Source organism: Neolamprologus brichardi, chromosome 15 (genome assembly GCF_056152115.1).
Source record: "Neolamprologus brichardi isolate AB-2024 chromosome 15, ASM5615211v1, whole genome shotgun sequence".
Lineage (NCBI taxonomy): Eukaryota > Metazoa > Chordata > Actinopteri > Cichliformes > Cichlidae > Neolamprologus > Neolamprologus brichardi.
The window spans coordinates 18,218,908-18,235,512 of NC_142118.1; the positions used below are offsets into that span (position 1 = coordinate 18,218,908).

At 40.7% G+C, this 16,605-nt stretch overlaps 1 long non-coding RNA gene across 1 annotated transcript; it reads left to right on the forward strand.

Annotated features, from left to right (window-relative positions):
- Positions 1-11,630: 11,630 nt before the first annotated feature.
- LOC148098441 (uncharacterized) lies at positions 11,631-13,207 on the forward strand. The gene is made up of 4 exons (XR_015720730.1): positions 11,631-11,680; positions 11,753-11,847; positions 12,736-12,757; positions 12,914-13,207. It is a non-coding gene; the product is annotated as an uncharacterized LOC148098441 (long non-coding RNA).
- Positions 13,208-16,605: the final 3,398 nt, after the last annotated feature.

The following is a 16,605-nucleotide window of genomic DNA, read 5'->3' on the forward strand; positions in this document are numbered from 1 at the left end:
TTAAGTGGTTATGCCATGGATACAAAGTTGTCATTTTAGGAGAAGGACATCTTGACGAAATGCATCCTATCAAAACGTGTTGTGTTAAAAAGATTTATCAGCTTCAATTTAAAGAAGTCCAAACAAGTACTGTTTTTGTAAAAATTAGTTTACATTTTGAAGTTTTTCCTTTGGGAGTTATTCAAGTATTTACAATGGAAACTTATTAATTTAAAATGTGTATTACTAAAAATATGGTGAACCAAAACACTGAATGTACCATCTATGGCAAGGGTAGGGTAGTGTTACCATTCTAGATTGACAAGTTTAGCCTGTTACACAAAAAGTTTGGACACCCCTGATCTATAACAATGACAATCAGAATATGGCTATCCAACACTTTGTTTTTACTCTGCATTTGTCTAACTACTATTCTAATAGATACTGTATGTTCATCTAGGAACAGCGTGATGTAAATATAAGACAGGCCCTCGCCCTTCGTGCACTTCCTGTGTACCTGTGTGAAGATGCCTCCAAGTTCTTCAGGACTTGTGATGTAAGTGTACTGGCCTCAGCATCAACCCCTTTGCCTAGCTGTTCAGTCGAACATATGACATCATTCAGAACTCAAGGAGAACCAGGGTGTATATCAGGAAGGAGGTTCAACACAGTCCTTATCTAAGATTGCAAGAAGATTGTAACGCATAAACCAGAAAACATGAAAATAGTTGAAAGATTATTTACAAAAACAAATCCGCAGATAAAAACTATCTGCCTTTTAAAATTCAAGTGTTCTTTTTTTTTTGGAGGTGCCATGTTGTGGTCAGACAAATGTTTGGTAAATAACAAAAACAAATATCTTGACATATATTTATTATTGAAAACATTTATTTAAACATATTTATTGAAACCAAACCCAAATTAAGATTATTGTAATGCATCATCATGTACCGCAATATCAAATTAAATCGTTGACATTATAATCCTAAAAGAAATGTGTGACTTATGAAGATTCACACCTCTAATCAATAGCATGATTTGTGTCCTTGAGGGGCTGAACTCATTCTTGTATTATTTGTGTTTTGCAGTCAGCAGATGGTCCAGACCTCTGCTGACAATTGTCACGGATGACACTACTGATTCGGCCCTCTTCAGTCCCGAAAGCATCTGCATTGTCGTTGAGGGTGAAATACTTGTGAATGGTCCCACAAATCTGGCTGACTCATTTCTCCTGCTCTTTGGGTACATCTATGCACTAGACCTACAATACCCAAAGAAACTTGAGCTTACATTCACATTTATCCAGAAGGACAGCAAACCACTGAAAGGGCGTCTACTGACGCTGAAGAATGATTTGTTCAATAAGTGAATCACTCAGAATGGACTACTTGTTGAGCTGAGTATTGAGGAAGTTTTTGGGGGTTTTTTCTAATCATTTGGCTCTTCTACTTCAAATTTAAGGTGAATTACTGCTCATTTAGTGGACTATTCATGTTTAATGTTCTGTTGCCTAATAGCTTAATGCACTACCTGATGTTTGTTCCCAGTTATGTACGGCTGTATAAACCAGTACAAAAAAGTTTGAATAAAAAAAAAAGTTTTTTTTAGTTTTTTTTAAATTGTCAGTGTTGTCACTTTCATGTTTTCTAACACTTTTAGCTGATTATAATTTACTGGGCAAACAGTTTTGAATTATTTTTAAGCGTATTTCCCACATGATTTGAAAAATATTGAAAGTTTTAAGTGTTATTTCCCACATTATCCGTTAAAAAATATTTAAAAAGTTTGAGTTTATTTCCCACAGTGTATGAGTTGCAATATGTAAAAAAAAATTGAGTGTATTTCCCACCTTAAATAAGTTGAAAAATATTGAACATTTTGAGTTTATTATTCCCTAAGTATAAGTTGAGGAATATCAACATTTATAAGATAACATTGAGATAATTTAAGGCAACTGCAAATGTAATTTTTATTTTAGTTGAACTTAAAATATTTAAAAACATCACTAAAATATTGTTGTGTAATCTGTTACACAAGAACTTTTGAGTTCTGTGAACTTATTAGAGTTTACAGTGAATGCGTACACTCATGAGATTTTCATCTTCCATGCTCTTCCATGCTCCGTAGCAATGATGTGTGTGGTAGAGCTTTACTGTGTGTGTGTGCGCTGAATATCAAAAGACTGGGGAGCAGACTGTGTGTTTTGCTAGGCGGTGTTGAGAATCCATTCCTTGCGCCTCCCACCTCATTTCAGTTTTCTGTATTTCCAAGAAATGATTCTCTCACTTTGAGACCGATGTTGTCACAGAGAGAATTTTGGAAATTTTCTGAAGTTATGATGAAAAAAACAAAGATATAAACAAACCATGCAGACATTATGATGTTTGAAAGAGACCAAAAAACAGTGAGAACAAAGTATAAATGGAAACTGTCACTGCAGTGTGTTTAGTGTAAAACAGTTTCCAGGTCAGCTGTATGATTTGGTACTGTTAAAATGTATTACTAGAATCAACAACCAAAGGCTTTTCAAGTTATTATCTTATTCAATAACATGCAATAAAACGATTTAACATTTTCAGCATAGTAACTATTTTTACGTAAGTATTTGTAAATGAATTTGCAGTCTGAGCTACAACCACTTCCACATTTTTTGTGCTTTTGTTTTTGTTTTCTCATTCATAGCCTAAAATAATGAACATATTGTCCTCTTGGGGGAGCCTATACACTGTATAAATACAGAGTAGTTTAAGTTAGATAACACTCACTGACAAACTTCATGTTAAAACCTATATGTTTATTTATTATTTCTGTTAAAATTAAACTATCACTACAAACTACAACAACTATTTTTTACTCATCTAATTTTCAACTATCCTCTAAGTTATATAATATATGTTTTTATAACATAAATTCTGTCATAAAGTTTAGGAACACAACAACCTTCAATCTGAAACTATAATGAAGTTGAACAACAAAAAATATAAAAACGTCAGTGAAGACACAATGTACTTAAAAACGACAACTGAGGGCATTTGTAAATGTATTTGGTTTTGTGTAAACACCAAAGGGTTGTGCAAAGGGTGACCTAGAAAAATATATGGAGGGGATCTGTTATTTTCACATTTGGCATAGCTTTTGATATTGTTTTCAATATGAATGTCACCAGTGATGGGAGTAACGGCGTTACTAACAGCGTTACTTTTTTCAGTAACGAGTAATCTAACGAATTACTATTCCTATCTTTACAATGCCGTTACCGTTTCTAACAAGAAAATGCGGTGCAGTTGCGTTGCTGTTTTTCAACAAACAGACGGTTGAAGCTGTGTTCAGGTTACCGCATCTTATATCAGTTGCGCGGAAGTAGCTGTAAGTAATCTGAGTGCTGCAGCTTTAAGCAGCTGCGCGGGCTCCCGCGGGCGGCAATCACTAGTCGTGTCCAAATTCAGGGGCTGCATCCTCCTGAGGACCCGGCCTTCGCGGTCTACGTGGGCCGGGTCCTCAGAAGGTCGGGTAGGCCGGAAGTAAACGACTGTGAAATTGGACGGTCTAGCCTTCTGATTAGCGTCACCGCTGTCTTGGTGGAGTTTAATAAACTCGGCCGTCTGCTCCTTGCTATCTAAAATATAACAGGACACTGGCGTAAATTCTCGACCGTCTCACACTTCTGTTTAATCATTTTTCTTTTTGACGTTTATTCAGGTGTGTGAAAACCAAGGAGGAACCCACCCGGGGAATTAATAAAGTTTTATTTTATCTAATCTAATCTAATAACTTTAATCTCAGCCAAACCGATTTACTCACAAACAAATAAAACACTGTAACAATAACATTTTTAGGTTGTCTAAGTGTTTTATATATTACGTTTAACCTGAGTAGCGAAAGTCTGCGGTGATCTGAAAAGTGACCCTCGAGCTTTCGGCTAGCTATCGAGCTGGTGGGTAACAGACATCTCCGAAAACGTCGAAGCGCTTATATCTTGATATCTTGATAAACCGAGCAGATATTTGAAGTTTACACACCCACATTCTCGCCTGAAAATATGTTAAAAGTTTATTTTGTGACCCAGAAAGATTAATAAAGGTAATTTTAAAACTTAGTAGCGGCCGCCATTGCCGGAAACTGGAGTTTGGCTGGGCCGCGCTATGAATTCTGGGATATGGTAGGCCACAAAGGACACACCCAACCCATCCTTCAAATTCGGGGAAAAGGATGACGCATTTGTCAGCTGCATTCGGAGGAGTCTACGAATTTGGACAGCCTTCGGCACATCGCTGTGACGTAATCGGTCTACAAATGCGTTCTCGGGAGGATGCAGCCCATGAATTGGGACACGACCACTTTCTGGTAGACAAATCACTTTTTGGCACAACCCCCTTGAGGTAGGGGGAAAACAATCGCATGAGTGCTGCTGTTTGACTGAGGAAGAATAAAGTATTCGTGGTAAGCTAATCACAGGACCACTTCAAGATGACAAAGCAACAAGGTGATATATATAAGTTTTTAAATTGTGTTGATAGGCCACGTAAAACCAGAGTCATGATAAACAATATATATGCGGTGCTTTTTCCTCAATATTTTCATCACGTTTGCTGTCTAAGGACAGCGCTAGCAAGCAATCTCTGCTTATGACCAAAAAATAAAAAAACAAAACAAAAAAACACCTGTTCGTGTTGGTGGAAAATGCACCATGTCGACCAATCAAAAAATTATATGGCGACATGACATTTGGTTGTTTAGGGAAGAGGGGACGTTTTAGGAGTGACGGCGAGAGAGAGAGAGAGAGAGCAAGTAAGAAAGAGCAGAAAGAGAGAGAGAGCGAGTTTTGAGATGTTGAGAGATTTGTGACGTTTAGCGTGTTTGGAGTGTGTAGTTCATGTGTTGTCTTGTGTAGTTAGTGTGTAGTGTTGTGGATAGTTTTGTGTTGTGTGTCAGAACAATGAGGTGACTGCTGTCTCCAGGTAGAAAACAGGAGTGATACACCTGCTGCTGTCAGACCTGCAGGTATCAGGCTGTGATGTTCTCCTTCATAGTGGACAGAAATTATTTTTTTTTGGAGTGGCACAAATAATTTGTGTGGCATCTTATTGAAGAACAGCTGATTGTTCTGTAAATAGTTTGAAATTGTTATAAAAAAGAGTAAAAGGTAAATGGCTGCAAATAACTTGTTGTTGTTAACTTGTGCATATGATTTTAAAATTCACAATTTATATTTGCATTCATTTAAGGTTATGGAATATGATTCAATGAACATGTTTGTGGTTGTTACAGTGAAAATATAACCTTTCCTACTCGGATTTGATGTTTTTTGTCTGATTTTAGATCAATTGTGTTAATACAGTATGTCAAAATGAAAACATAACTGTAAATTCAGACACGTGAGGTTGTGCTGAAAAGAAAGAGACCAAACAAGGCAATGTAAATAGTTTTTAAAGGTGAAATGTCGAGGTAAAATCAAAAGTGGTTAAAAATGGCCAATTATACCTTGGACCCCAGAGGCTTAAACCTTTTTTTTTTAAGTAACGCAATAGTTACTTTTCAAGTAATTAATTACTTTTAGAATCTTGTAACTCAGTTACTAACTCAGTTACGTTTTTGAAGAAGTAACTAGTAACTATAATGAATTACTTTTTCAAAGTAACTTGCCCAACACTGGATGTCACAGACTTTAAAAACGAAGGAAGCCCTCACGTTTCTGTAGCAGATCTGATGTCAGTGGCAACAGGATGTTGTCAAAAAAAACTCTTGGATTTTCTTGCAAGTGACATCATTTGAGAAAGAGAAAATCCAGCCTTGCTCACTTTGCCCCATGTTGCAGTAAGCGAGAATTTAAGAGGACAGGAGCATACTTTCACCCAAAGCATCAGAAATCTCTCGTGTTTGTTTAATCTCAGTATCTTTTGATCTTAGCAGCCCATCAGTCATGGGCAACCAAAGACACATATTGGAGTCTGTTCATTCCTGAGATTTTCCTGTTCATCATCTGTGCAGCCTGAAGTTGCTGTGAAAGTCACTCACAAGCATAGTGTTTGGTGTGGAATGAGCTAAAAATGACCCACTACTCAGTGAACTATTGCAGACCAACTTTATGAACAAATGACAGCCACTGTAGTCCAAAAGATCACTACCTTCACAAAAATTCCAACATAATTGTATGTAACATGTAAATGCTCTACATCTGAATAACCTCCAGGGGGTGCCTGTATATTTAGATAGAGCGGACAACCTATATGCTGAAAGTCTAATGCTAGGGCTTTCCCTTTCAACCCTAGGCTACTGCCCCCTGCCCTCTATTCCTTCTTTCATATATTCTACTGTCCTCCCACAAAAATAATAAAGACCAAATATAAGAAAGAATAAACTCTTGGATAAAACAGGAAGGTCTGGCAAAGTTTAAAGCACATTTCATATTTTACAGCATTTTCAAATACTTGCAAATTTCTAGTTAAAGGAAGCTAGAATTATTCTGATAATACAGAGACATATTCATAGTTTTCACTAGTGTAATACAATGCCAAATTGAGTCTCTTTTGGTTCTTTTTAAACATTTTAAGACTGTTAATTTAGCTAATGTTCTGTTTTAGCCAGCTTAACAGTAGGGTGAGGGTTCCAAATGCAAATTAATCTAATAGCTTCTAATGTTAAAATTCCCAGAACTAGTGAGTAACAACATAGGGCATGCACCATACACATTATATCTAACAGTACAAAGTTCAGTTGTCTCAAATGACCAGAAATAAACCAGAAATGAGAAACAATTTGCCACCCTTACTGTGAGCTTTACCTTTTGTCATTTAAAAACAACTCTTAATGGTCACACCCAATGACCAAGAAATAAATACACAATAAAATTGGACCGAAGCCACATATCTATGGTTTCCTACAGGATTTATTATAATCAACTAAAATGTTTCAAAATTGTCAAATTAAACAGCAGGATAGGCTAAATGTAATTCCTACAGAGGACATGTCCTTCATGTTTTAAATGTAACATCCTTCTTTGACAGCTGTGCCATTATGCAGTTCTGTTGTGGTACTGGAACAGTCGGTCAAGTCTGGCTGCATTAATCCAGGTGTGTATGTGTGTTATGAGCCACACGTCTTTCTCCAGTGAGGGTTTAAAGAGGGATTGAATTAGAGCAGGGGTCCCCAATCCCAGTCCACGAGGGCCAGTGTCCCTGCAGGTTTTAGATGTGTCCTTGATCGATCACAGCTGATTTAAATGGATAAATTACCTTCGCAACATGTCTTGAAGTCCTCCAGAGGCCTGGTAATGAACTAATCATGTGATTCAGGTGTGTTGACCCAGGGTGAGATCCAATACCTGCAGGGACACCGGCCTTCGTGGACCGGGATTGGGGACCCCTGAATTAGAGGAAGGTTAGCTTTCAAGTAAAGCCAGGTCTCTCAGGGTCATTATTCAATAGCCAGTGAGTGGCATCAGAAACCACTCACTTGCTTAGGCTGCTGCCCCCGCGACCCGGTCCCGGATAAAGCGGATGAAGATGGATGGATGGATGGATGGCATCAGAAACCCTAAAACCCAGCTGAGAGCAGGCAGAGAGTCACTACTCCATCTGTAATGAAAGGATAAGAGCACAGGAGTGTGCTTCCAAAAGTGTGCTGGATAGTTCATTGTTATTAGAGAGCTGGGGACAATAACAACAATAACTGAAAAACTTTCTTTGGAAGACAGAGAAAGTCAACAAACAACTCACTTAGGCTGTCCATAATGTCTGTCATTTCCATGTGTAGATGTCTGGATACAAGATACACCATTCAAACTCTAGCATAACCAGCTGATATAGCTTTGTTAACTGAATATGCAGTTTCTTATCTTTTATTACCAGGTAGAAATGGCATTTGCACACAAGATGTAATATGCGTGAAACCTGAGAATAACAACCTAAGAGGCATGACCCGACCCATAAGAACCCATAAGTCATTTTTTGACCATATGACTCTTCTAATTGCACTAACTAATCTAATAAGTACAAACAAGGCAGATATGTTAGGTGGAAGCATAAAGGCAGCGTAGAAGTGGAAAATGCTATAACAGTGGCAAGAATGGTTTCAGATTTTCAATAAATATTTGTCACTATTAAATCTTGGGCATATTCTATGCAACAGGAATTCAAGCCCATACAGTAGCTCAAAACTCAGTTCAGACCAAACTGTAACATGATTACCTGAACCAGACCTTTTCTTTCTTAAATTCACTAACCTGTGATGCTTAACAAAGCATTAGACATACTCATGGCTGATTTCATGTGAAGTGCTTGTTTTCTTCATTGCAAGGTCATAAACCAAATGCAGCAAATTAACACTGGATAGTAAGGCTAGAGGAAGATGAGTTAGTAGTCATTTAGTTTTTTAATTTAGTTTTAAATGTAGTTTTTTAAGATTTTTTTTATTCCGTTGTTTTTTTTTTAATTGTAGGAAGAGCAAAGCCAATGCTGCAATTCTAGGTAAAAACAAACAAACAAAAGAATATCTAGTTGATAGTTGATTTCAATAATCTAATCTCACAAGTACATATTAGATTTCAGTATTTTACATAAGACTCTCTACTTCACTATATTTCAAAGGGAATACTTTTAACTATTTTCATGTAAATGATATTAGGACTTTTTAAAATGTTAAACATTAAGCTAGTACTAGTATAGCTGAGTTCAACTGAAACAGCAGATAAGCTGATAATTAACTGATAATTATTTCATAATTATTTGAAACATTTCACTTTCAGGCTTCTCAAAAATGAGAATATTCTACTTTTCTGTGTAATTATTTTAACACTCCTTTCATTATATATATAGACAGTTTTAGTATGTTTTAACTGTACTGTAAGCATGCAAAGTTTTGGGGAATTTCTGGGGAAATTAATTTACAAAGTTAGCAAGTCATTGCAGCTGGTTAAAAGAGTTAGACCTCATAACTGACATTTAAATTTGTTTGGGGAAGTCATTGCACAACACTGCTTTACCATTTTAGCTGTGGTTTTGATGTCTGCCTTTACACCAGTTAACATAATGCTGTGTAATGCATGTATTCTTGTGGTGATTTTTGCCAACATTGATAATAATGATAACAGCAGCACATTTAAGATTGATCAGCTGTTGTTAGAATTTATTTAATATTAATTTCACACCTTGCAGGAGCTCTCCTCTCTTCAGGAGCTCACTCTGCAGGAGGGGGAGATACAGGAGAGGTGGAGGAAGATCTCAGCCTGGGCGTCTATTGTCTTGTGTAGTCTGGAAGATGAGTGGATGACGGGGTGGGTGCAGTTTTCTCTGTGGTGGGGTCAGGTGGGCTGTCCCGGGCTCTGTGGGGCCGGCGGCGCTGCTGTTCTGGGCCCCGGTCCGGATATGCCTGGGCCCCCTTTCCCTGGCAGGTTGCGGAGTATGGGGGTGCCTACTGGGGTCAGCGGGGGAGCTGGCCCCAGGGAGGGGTCAGTTGCCCCTCCTTTCCTTCCCTCCCCATCTCCAGCTGCCTCCCTCTTCCCGCTCCACCACAATCACCCACACATGCAGGGCCTTGGGGTAAAGGTGTGTCACCAGAGTGCAGGGGAGGCATCCCCCCCTCTGTCCCCTTCAGCTGCCTGTGCCTCAATTTTATCTCACAACTTAGACATTCACATTACTCACACTCTCATAACACATACATATAGGATCTTGGGCGTGGGCACGCTACACGGACTCCAGAAGACCATCAGGGTGTATACCTCACCCCTGGCGTTGTTGCCCACCTCTCAATTTTACATACACGTAGACACCGACGGCTATCAGGAGGGGCTATGTGCTTACCTGCTGCTCTCTGGCAGGTAGCTCCATGCCCTCCTGGGTTTTAAATGCACCTTAGAACACACATGCATCAACACTACATATGGGCGGGCGGAGGAAGGTTTGGAGTCTTCACCCCCCCCCCACCCCCCCACCCCGTTCTCTGTTGCCTCTTGGGGCGGGGGGGCTGGAAGGAGGAGTTGGCCGTCTGATTTTGGTATGAAATGTGAGGCCTCCCTGCTGCTGCAGAGTCAGGGCGGTCTGCTTCTCTCCAACCCAGGGAAGAGGGTAACACTACCTGGGTCTGGGTGCAGTTTCCCCCTCCAGGGGCAAGGGTACCTAGACCTGGGGTATAGAGTACGCTTGGGGAGTGTGATTGTGTGTAGTGTCTATTTATGTTTGTCTCCACGTTGGGTGAGTGCTGAGTAATTGCATATGAGAGCATGAGGGTGGGAATGGATGTTTGTATCTGTGTGTGCCTGTTTGTCTGTGTCTATATGTCAGGTCGGGTATCAGACGCCACCTCTCTAGGGACATCTCATGCCCTCCAAGGTATGGAGGGCTATCTCCCCCCACCACTCCCCCTGCCAGTGGCAGAGGCCCTCAGACATCAGTGCATTGGTGGTTCTTTGTGTCCAGGGATGGGCGTCCAGGTACGCACCGGCTCACTCCTGGTGGCTGCTTGTCGGGGCCTGGAGCCTGGGGCTCTCTCGGGCCCCTTCGGGGGTGGGGTGCCCTCGGCCTCTTGGCCTGGGGCTCAGTCACTCTTGCACAGCAGGCTGCCGGTGGAGCTCACGGGCACGTTACTGCAACCCCCCCTGGCTTCTGCTTCGCGGCTGCTGAGTGACCCCTCATCTGGGGCTCTCCTCAGCTCTTTCCAGGAGAGTGGCACGGTTGCCTCTCTGTTGGTCTTCTTTGGTCTCTTGTGCTCTGAGGGCCTCTGGATGTCTGGAGCCTGGATCTCCTCCATGCCTGCTTCATGCCCTGGAGGACGGGGCTATGGCTCCCCACACCCTCTAGCAGATCATTACATGAGGGAACCTTTTAAATACAAGCGTGCTCATGCTCATAGGTGTACACACGGGTGCTCACAGACACAAACTACACCCTTTTTGGCTCCTACCTGAAAGCACACTGTGCTCTGTCGATCCTACGTGCTGCACATTAATATTCAATATTTAGTATTTACTGTTATATTCACATAGATCATCGCGATGATGTTGTTTATTATATTGCTCTCTTTTTTTTGCTTGTTTTCTCTTTTTTCTTTCTCAACAGGTGATCCAGGTGATTGATATATGTATTTTTTGTCTGTTTGTTTTGTTGGTTTTAGGTTTTTTGCCCTATATCACCGTTCCTCTTGCCCGCTGTTTTTCTTTCCCTCTTTCTTTCTCCCTTTTCTTTCCCCCAGTCGAGTCTGTCCCGTGTCTAGCAAGTGAAAATAAAATAAAATAAACAATAAAAGCAAAGGTGAATCAAATAGACCAATACGGCAAAGCCGGGATGGTCCATTTGGTAAAGTAAATCCGTTGGGCATCTTACTTTGCCTTTAGACAATAATTCTGATGGCTAAAGAACCAAACGGGAAAGGCGGGAAAAAAGAACAAGAAAAAAAAGAAAAAGAAAAGAAGAAGTCAAATTACCGTGTGCTTAATTAAATATTGACAAATCAATAAGTCACTTGGGTTAAACTGAAACGTTGAACACAGAAGTGGCGAGGGATTGGAACCCTCTGAAATTATTCTGATTTCACGATAAAGACTAGAATGGCACGAATATGACCATATATTTTGCAATAGAGCAAAATGTTACACAATTATTAATCTTTCTCCTGTATAAATATAAAGGGATGTACCAGACTACCGACACACAACAGGTGAATATCTCCACCAACCCATAGCGTTTGGCTGTGAATCTCTGGAAAGGTAAGAAATCAATATATTTCAAGCGCAAATGACGTTAGAGATTCAAAAATGATTATATGTTTTTCTTTGCAGGATGAAGTCTGCTGTGATCTTTCTTGTGTTATCCATGGTTGTAATGATGGCTGACCCAGGAGAGTGTATTAAGTTGGGGAATTTTTTAAAAAAAGGTACTATTAGTTTTTTTGATTAGTGCTTGATTTTTTCTTTTGGGGGGGGGGGGGGGGAGTCTGGCACAACTAGATAAAAGGAAAGCTGATAACCCTTTATTACAAAGTCTGTATAGCTGGGCATACACTGCAATTTTTTCAGTCGTGCTATTCAGCTCCTGCTCAAACTGTACGATTGACTCGCAGGGGTTACAAGTTCGTAGGTCATGATGCAGGGTCTCACACTATACAGCCCGATGCTCTGATGTGACCTGAGTGCTCACACTGTGCATCCATTACATGACGCTTATTATACAATATCTGTCTCTCGCTCTCACTCTCTGTCTTTCACTCACAGACACACACACCATCACCATCAACTTTGCTAACTTGCTAATGAAAGACATAGACCAGGCAGCTGCAACTGAGCAGAAATGTCGATCCAACTCTTTTCAAGGTTGTTGTGGGCGTGATAATTTTGTGAGGCCACATTGACAAAGCTCGGATGAGCTTACCAAAGTTCTACAAGTTGGGACTCCATTGCTTGTGTCTAGATCACACGCTGCACCGCCATGCTACTCCGTCTTTTTCACTTCCATGTGTTTGCACTTGCGTAGTGAGAGAGGTTGCGTTTATACCCTCATGAGGGGCGACCAGGATTTCAAACAGGTTTGATTTTCTTGCAACCATACGATTGTTGATCGGGAGCTGGTCGTGAGGTGTTAATCGCTTCTCCTTACCCCATGTATACTACACGATGCACGACACATGACTAAGGCGAAACTCGGTCCAATCCCCAAAATGGTTGCATGACTGAAAAATTGTCATAAAATGGGCCAAAGTGTATGCCCAGCTTAACAGAATATTGTTGGCTGTTCACTAATTTCTCTTCTCTTTTTTTAAATTTAGCTCTTCTCCGCTGTGCCATGGGGTAAGAAAATTGCTGTTATTTTACAAAATGCTAAAATCACAAAATCTTTGAAACTTGTGGCATTATTTAAATAATCTTTGTGTGTGTGTGTGTGTGTGTGTGTGTGTGTGTGTGTGTGTGTGTGTTTTGATGCGGAACCCGTTTTCCCTTCACTAGGGTTTTGGGCAAAGAAGAAGCCAAAGAGTTGGTAGAAGCTCTGGAGGCTGATTTCCAGAATTACAAACGTGACCTACGTCTACGTGAATTTGATTAGATTCAAGACTTCTCTGAAGATGTGTGTGTGAAGAGAAATGGTCTTTATCTGAAGACAACAAAACAAGTGCTGGGGGAAAAAAATCCAACCATCTTTGAAAATATGCTTAACTTAAATTTACTGCTGAAGAAATTTTGATGCTTTCTATTTGGTCACATGTCAGTTGCTAAATAAATTTTGCTTATTGCATGATAAAACCTCTTCTGTGTCTTGTATTAAAGTCTTTTTGCAAAATAAGGTGAGAATCGCAAAGTTAGCTCAATAACTGTGTTACTATCAGTGAATGAGGCATTATAGTAATGACTGAAGTTATGCGCCAATGACTGCACTACGCATCTACATGTACTGTGTGTGGCAACAATCCTGGTGAAAGTGTCGTAAAACAATACTGCAAATAAACCACTTCCCACTGCTGCAACACCACATTAAAGGAATTAAACAGTCACTTGCCCCTCCCTTCCTTCCCTCCCCATCTCCAGCTGCCTCCCTCTTCTCGCTCCACCACAATCACCCACACATGCATAGCCTTGGGGTAAAGGTGTGTCACCAGGGTGCAGGGGAGGTATCCCCCCCGTCCCCTTCAGGCTGCCTTTGCCTAAATTTTATCTCACAATTTAGACATTCACATTAGTCACATTCTCACAACACATACATATAGGAGTCTTCCTATAGGTTTGGAGTCTTCACCCCCCCCCCCCCCCACCCCCACCCCCACCCCGCCTTCTCTGTTACCTGTTGGGGCGGGGGGGCTGGGAGGAGGAGTTGGCCATCCAATTGGGGTATGAAATGTGGGGCCTCCCTGCTGCTGCAGAGTCAGGGCGGTCTGCTTCTCTCCAACCCAGGGAAGAGGGTAACACTACCTTGGTCTGGGTGCAGTTTCCCCCTCCAGGGGCAAGGGTACCTAGACCTGGGGTATAGAGTACGTTTGGGGAGTGTGATTGTGTGTAGTGTCTATTTATGTTTGTCTCCATGTTGGATGAGTGCTGAGTAATTGCATATGAGAGCATGAGGGTGGGAATGGATGTTTGTATCTGAGTGTGCCTGTTTGTCTGTGTCTGTATGTCAGGTCGGGTATCAGACGCCACCTCTCTAGGGACATCTCATGCCCTCCAAGGTATGGAGGGCTATCTCCCCCTCATCTGCAGCTCTCCTTAGCTCTTTCCAGGAGAGTGGCATGGTTGCCCCTCCATTGGTCTTCTTTGGTCTCTTGTGCTCTGAGGTCCTCTGGATGTCTGGAGCCTGGATCTCCTCCATGCCTGCTTCATGCCCTGGAGGACGGGGCTATGGCTCCCCACACCATCTAGCATATCATTACATGAAGGAACCTATTAAATACAAGCGCGCTCATGCTCACAGGTGTACACAAGGGTGCTCACAGGCACAAACTACACCCTTTTTGGCTCCTACCTCATAACACACTGTGCGCTGGGGCCGCCTCTGTCAGTGCGCCCCAGGGCAGCTGTGGCTACAGTGTAATGTAGCTTGCCATCCCCAGTGTGTGAATGCGTGTGTGAATAGGTGAATGACTGAATGTAGTGTAAAGTGCTTTGGGGTCCTTAAGGACTAGAAAAGCGCTATACAAATGCAGGCCATTTACCATTTACCATTCACAATAATATTCAATATTTAGTATTTACTGTTATATTCACATAGATCATCGCGATGATGTTGTTTATTATATTGCTCTCTTTTTTTTGGTTGTTTTCTCTTTTTTCTTTCTCAACAGGTGATCCAGGTGATTGATATATGTATTTTTTGTCTGTTTGTTTTGTTGGTTTATGTTTTTTGCCCTTTTTCACCATTCGTCTTCCCCGCTGTTTTTCTTTCCCTCTTTCTTTCTCCTTTCCTCCCCCCTCCCCCCAGTCATGTCTGTCCCATGTGTAGCAAGTGAAAATAAAATAAACAATAAAAGCAAAGGTGAATCAAATAGACCAATACGGCAAGGTCCGTATGGTATGATGGTCCATTTGGTAAAGTAAATCCGTTAGGCATCTTTCTTTGCCTTTAGACAATAATTCTGATGGCAAAAGAACCAAACGGGACAGGTGAAAAAAACAACAAAAAAACCCCGAATTAATCAGAGAACAAGGCACACGCTGAATTATGAAGTAGTGAGAGGATACGCCATGAGTTTCTCAGTAGACTTAGAAATGACTAAGAATATTCTACTTTTCCCTGTAATTTTCTTCAATATGCCATTTATTGACAAACTATAGTTTTAACTATATTGTGAGTGCACAGTGTTAGGTTTTGGGTAATGTATGGTACTGCAGCATAGAAAAAAGAATCCCTTGGCCAATGATTTTGTCCTTTTCAAGTTCTTGAAGGCAACTGATAACTTTCTTTTTGTAGCTGCTTGTGGGGTCTTGTTTTAAGGCTTCATAGGTATGTCCACTATGTCCAGTGTAAACAACCATGATTGAACAGAGGCAGTGGCTTACGACACCACCTGTCTGCCATCTATAATCTAGATCCCTTCCCAGATGCCTTAACACCCACTCACATCCTGGGCCATTTGACCTCAGAAAAAAATCACAAGATAGGGTGGAGCTAGATTTCACAATGGGTTCACTCGAAACCTTGGCTGATTGTGACCCACACCCATTTTCATATCTTGGCTCGTGTGATTAGGTAGAGGATCAATAGGGGGTCCGTGACCCTCTTGGGGACACTCCCATAGGGCTTAAAATCTGGGACTCTCCAACTGTTGCTCCTAGAACTGAAGAAGCTTCTCGGATAAGAGGTGAAACATCTTCAACAAAACTTAAAGTAGTTCAGATGCTTTTCTTTCCAAGCTCCTTAGATCCCCAGAGCACGTGATGCTGCCACCACCTTGCATCACTGTAGGGAAAGCATTGGCCAGGTGATAAGTGGTGACTGGTTTCTTCCCGACATGATCCCTGGCATTCAAGCAAAAGAGTTGAGCTCTAGGAAGAATCCACACAGGTTCCAAACTTCTTTCACTTATGGATGATGGAGGCCACTCTGTTCATTGGGATACAATCCTGTCTCAGAAATCTACAGAAAATTCCTTGGACATGATGACTTTGTTTGTGCTCTGAAATGTACTCCCAACTACGTGACTTTATATCGACAGGTGTGTGTCTTTCCAAATGTCCAATCAACTGTATTTACCACAGGTGGACTCCAATCAAGTTCTTAAAACATCCGAGGAGGTACTACTACTTGCTCATAAGCTGCTTTTTTGTCTCTTTGAAATGTACATCATTCATTTTTCAACTTTTCCACCAAGTACCCGTATTTCACCTAAGTGGGAGAATGTTAATGTGGCCAAAGAACTGAAAAAAAGTACAAAGTATAGAACCTCTAAAACCATAGATTAAAAAAATCACTTAACAATATGCCTCTAGGAATATGGGACAAATCCAAATGTGGGACAGATTTTTAATTAAATTATTAAAGAATGTTCTAAAGTGGAAAAAGTTTAAATATTTAAGTAAAAAAAAAACTTAATAACAACTATTTCCCTTTTTTGGCTGTCTTATTTTTGACTTGTTCACTGTTGGTTTTTCTGTGTTGCAAGAGCAGAGGAAATAGACTATGGGGAAGTAACCAAGCTCTTAATATTGATACA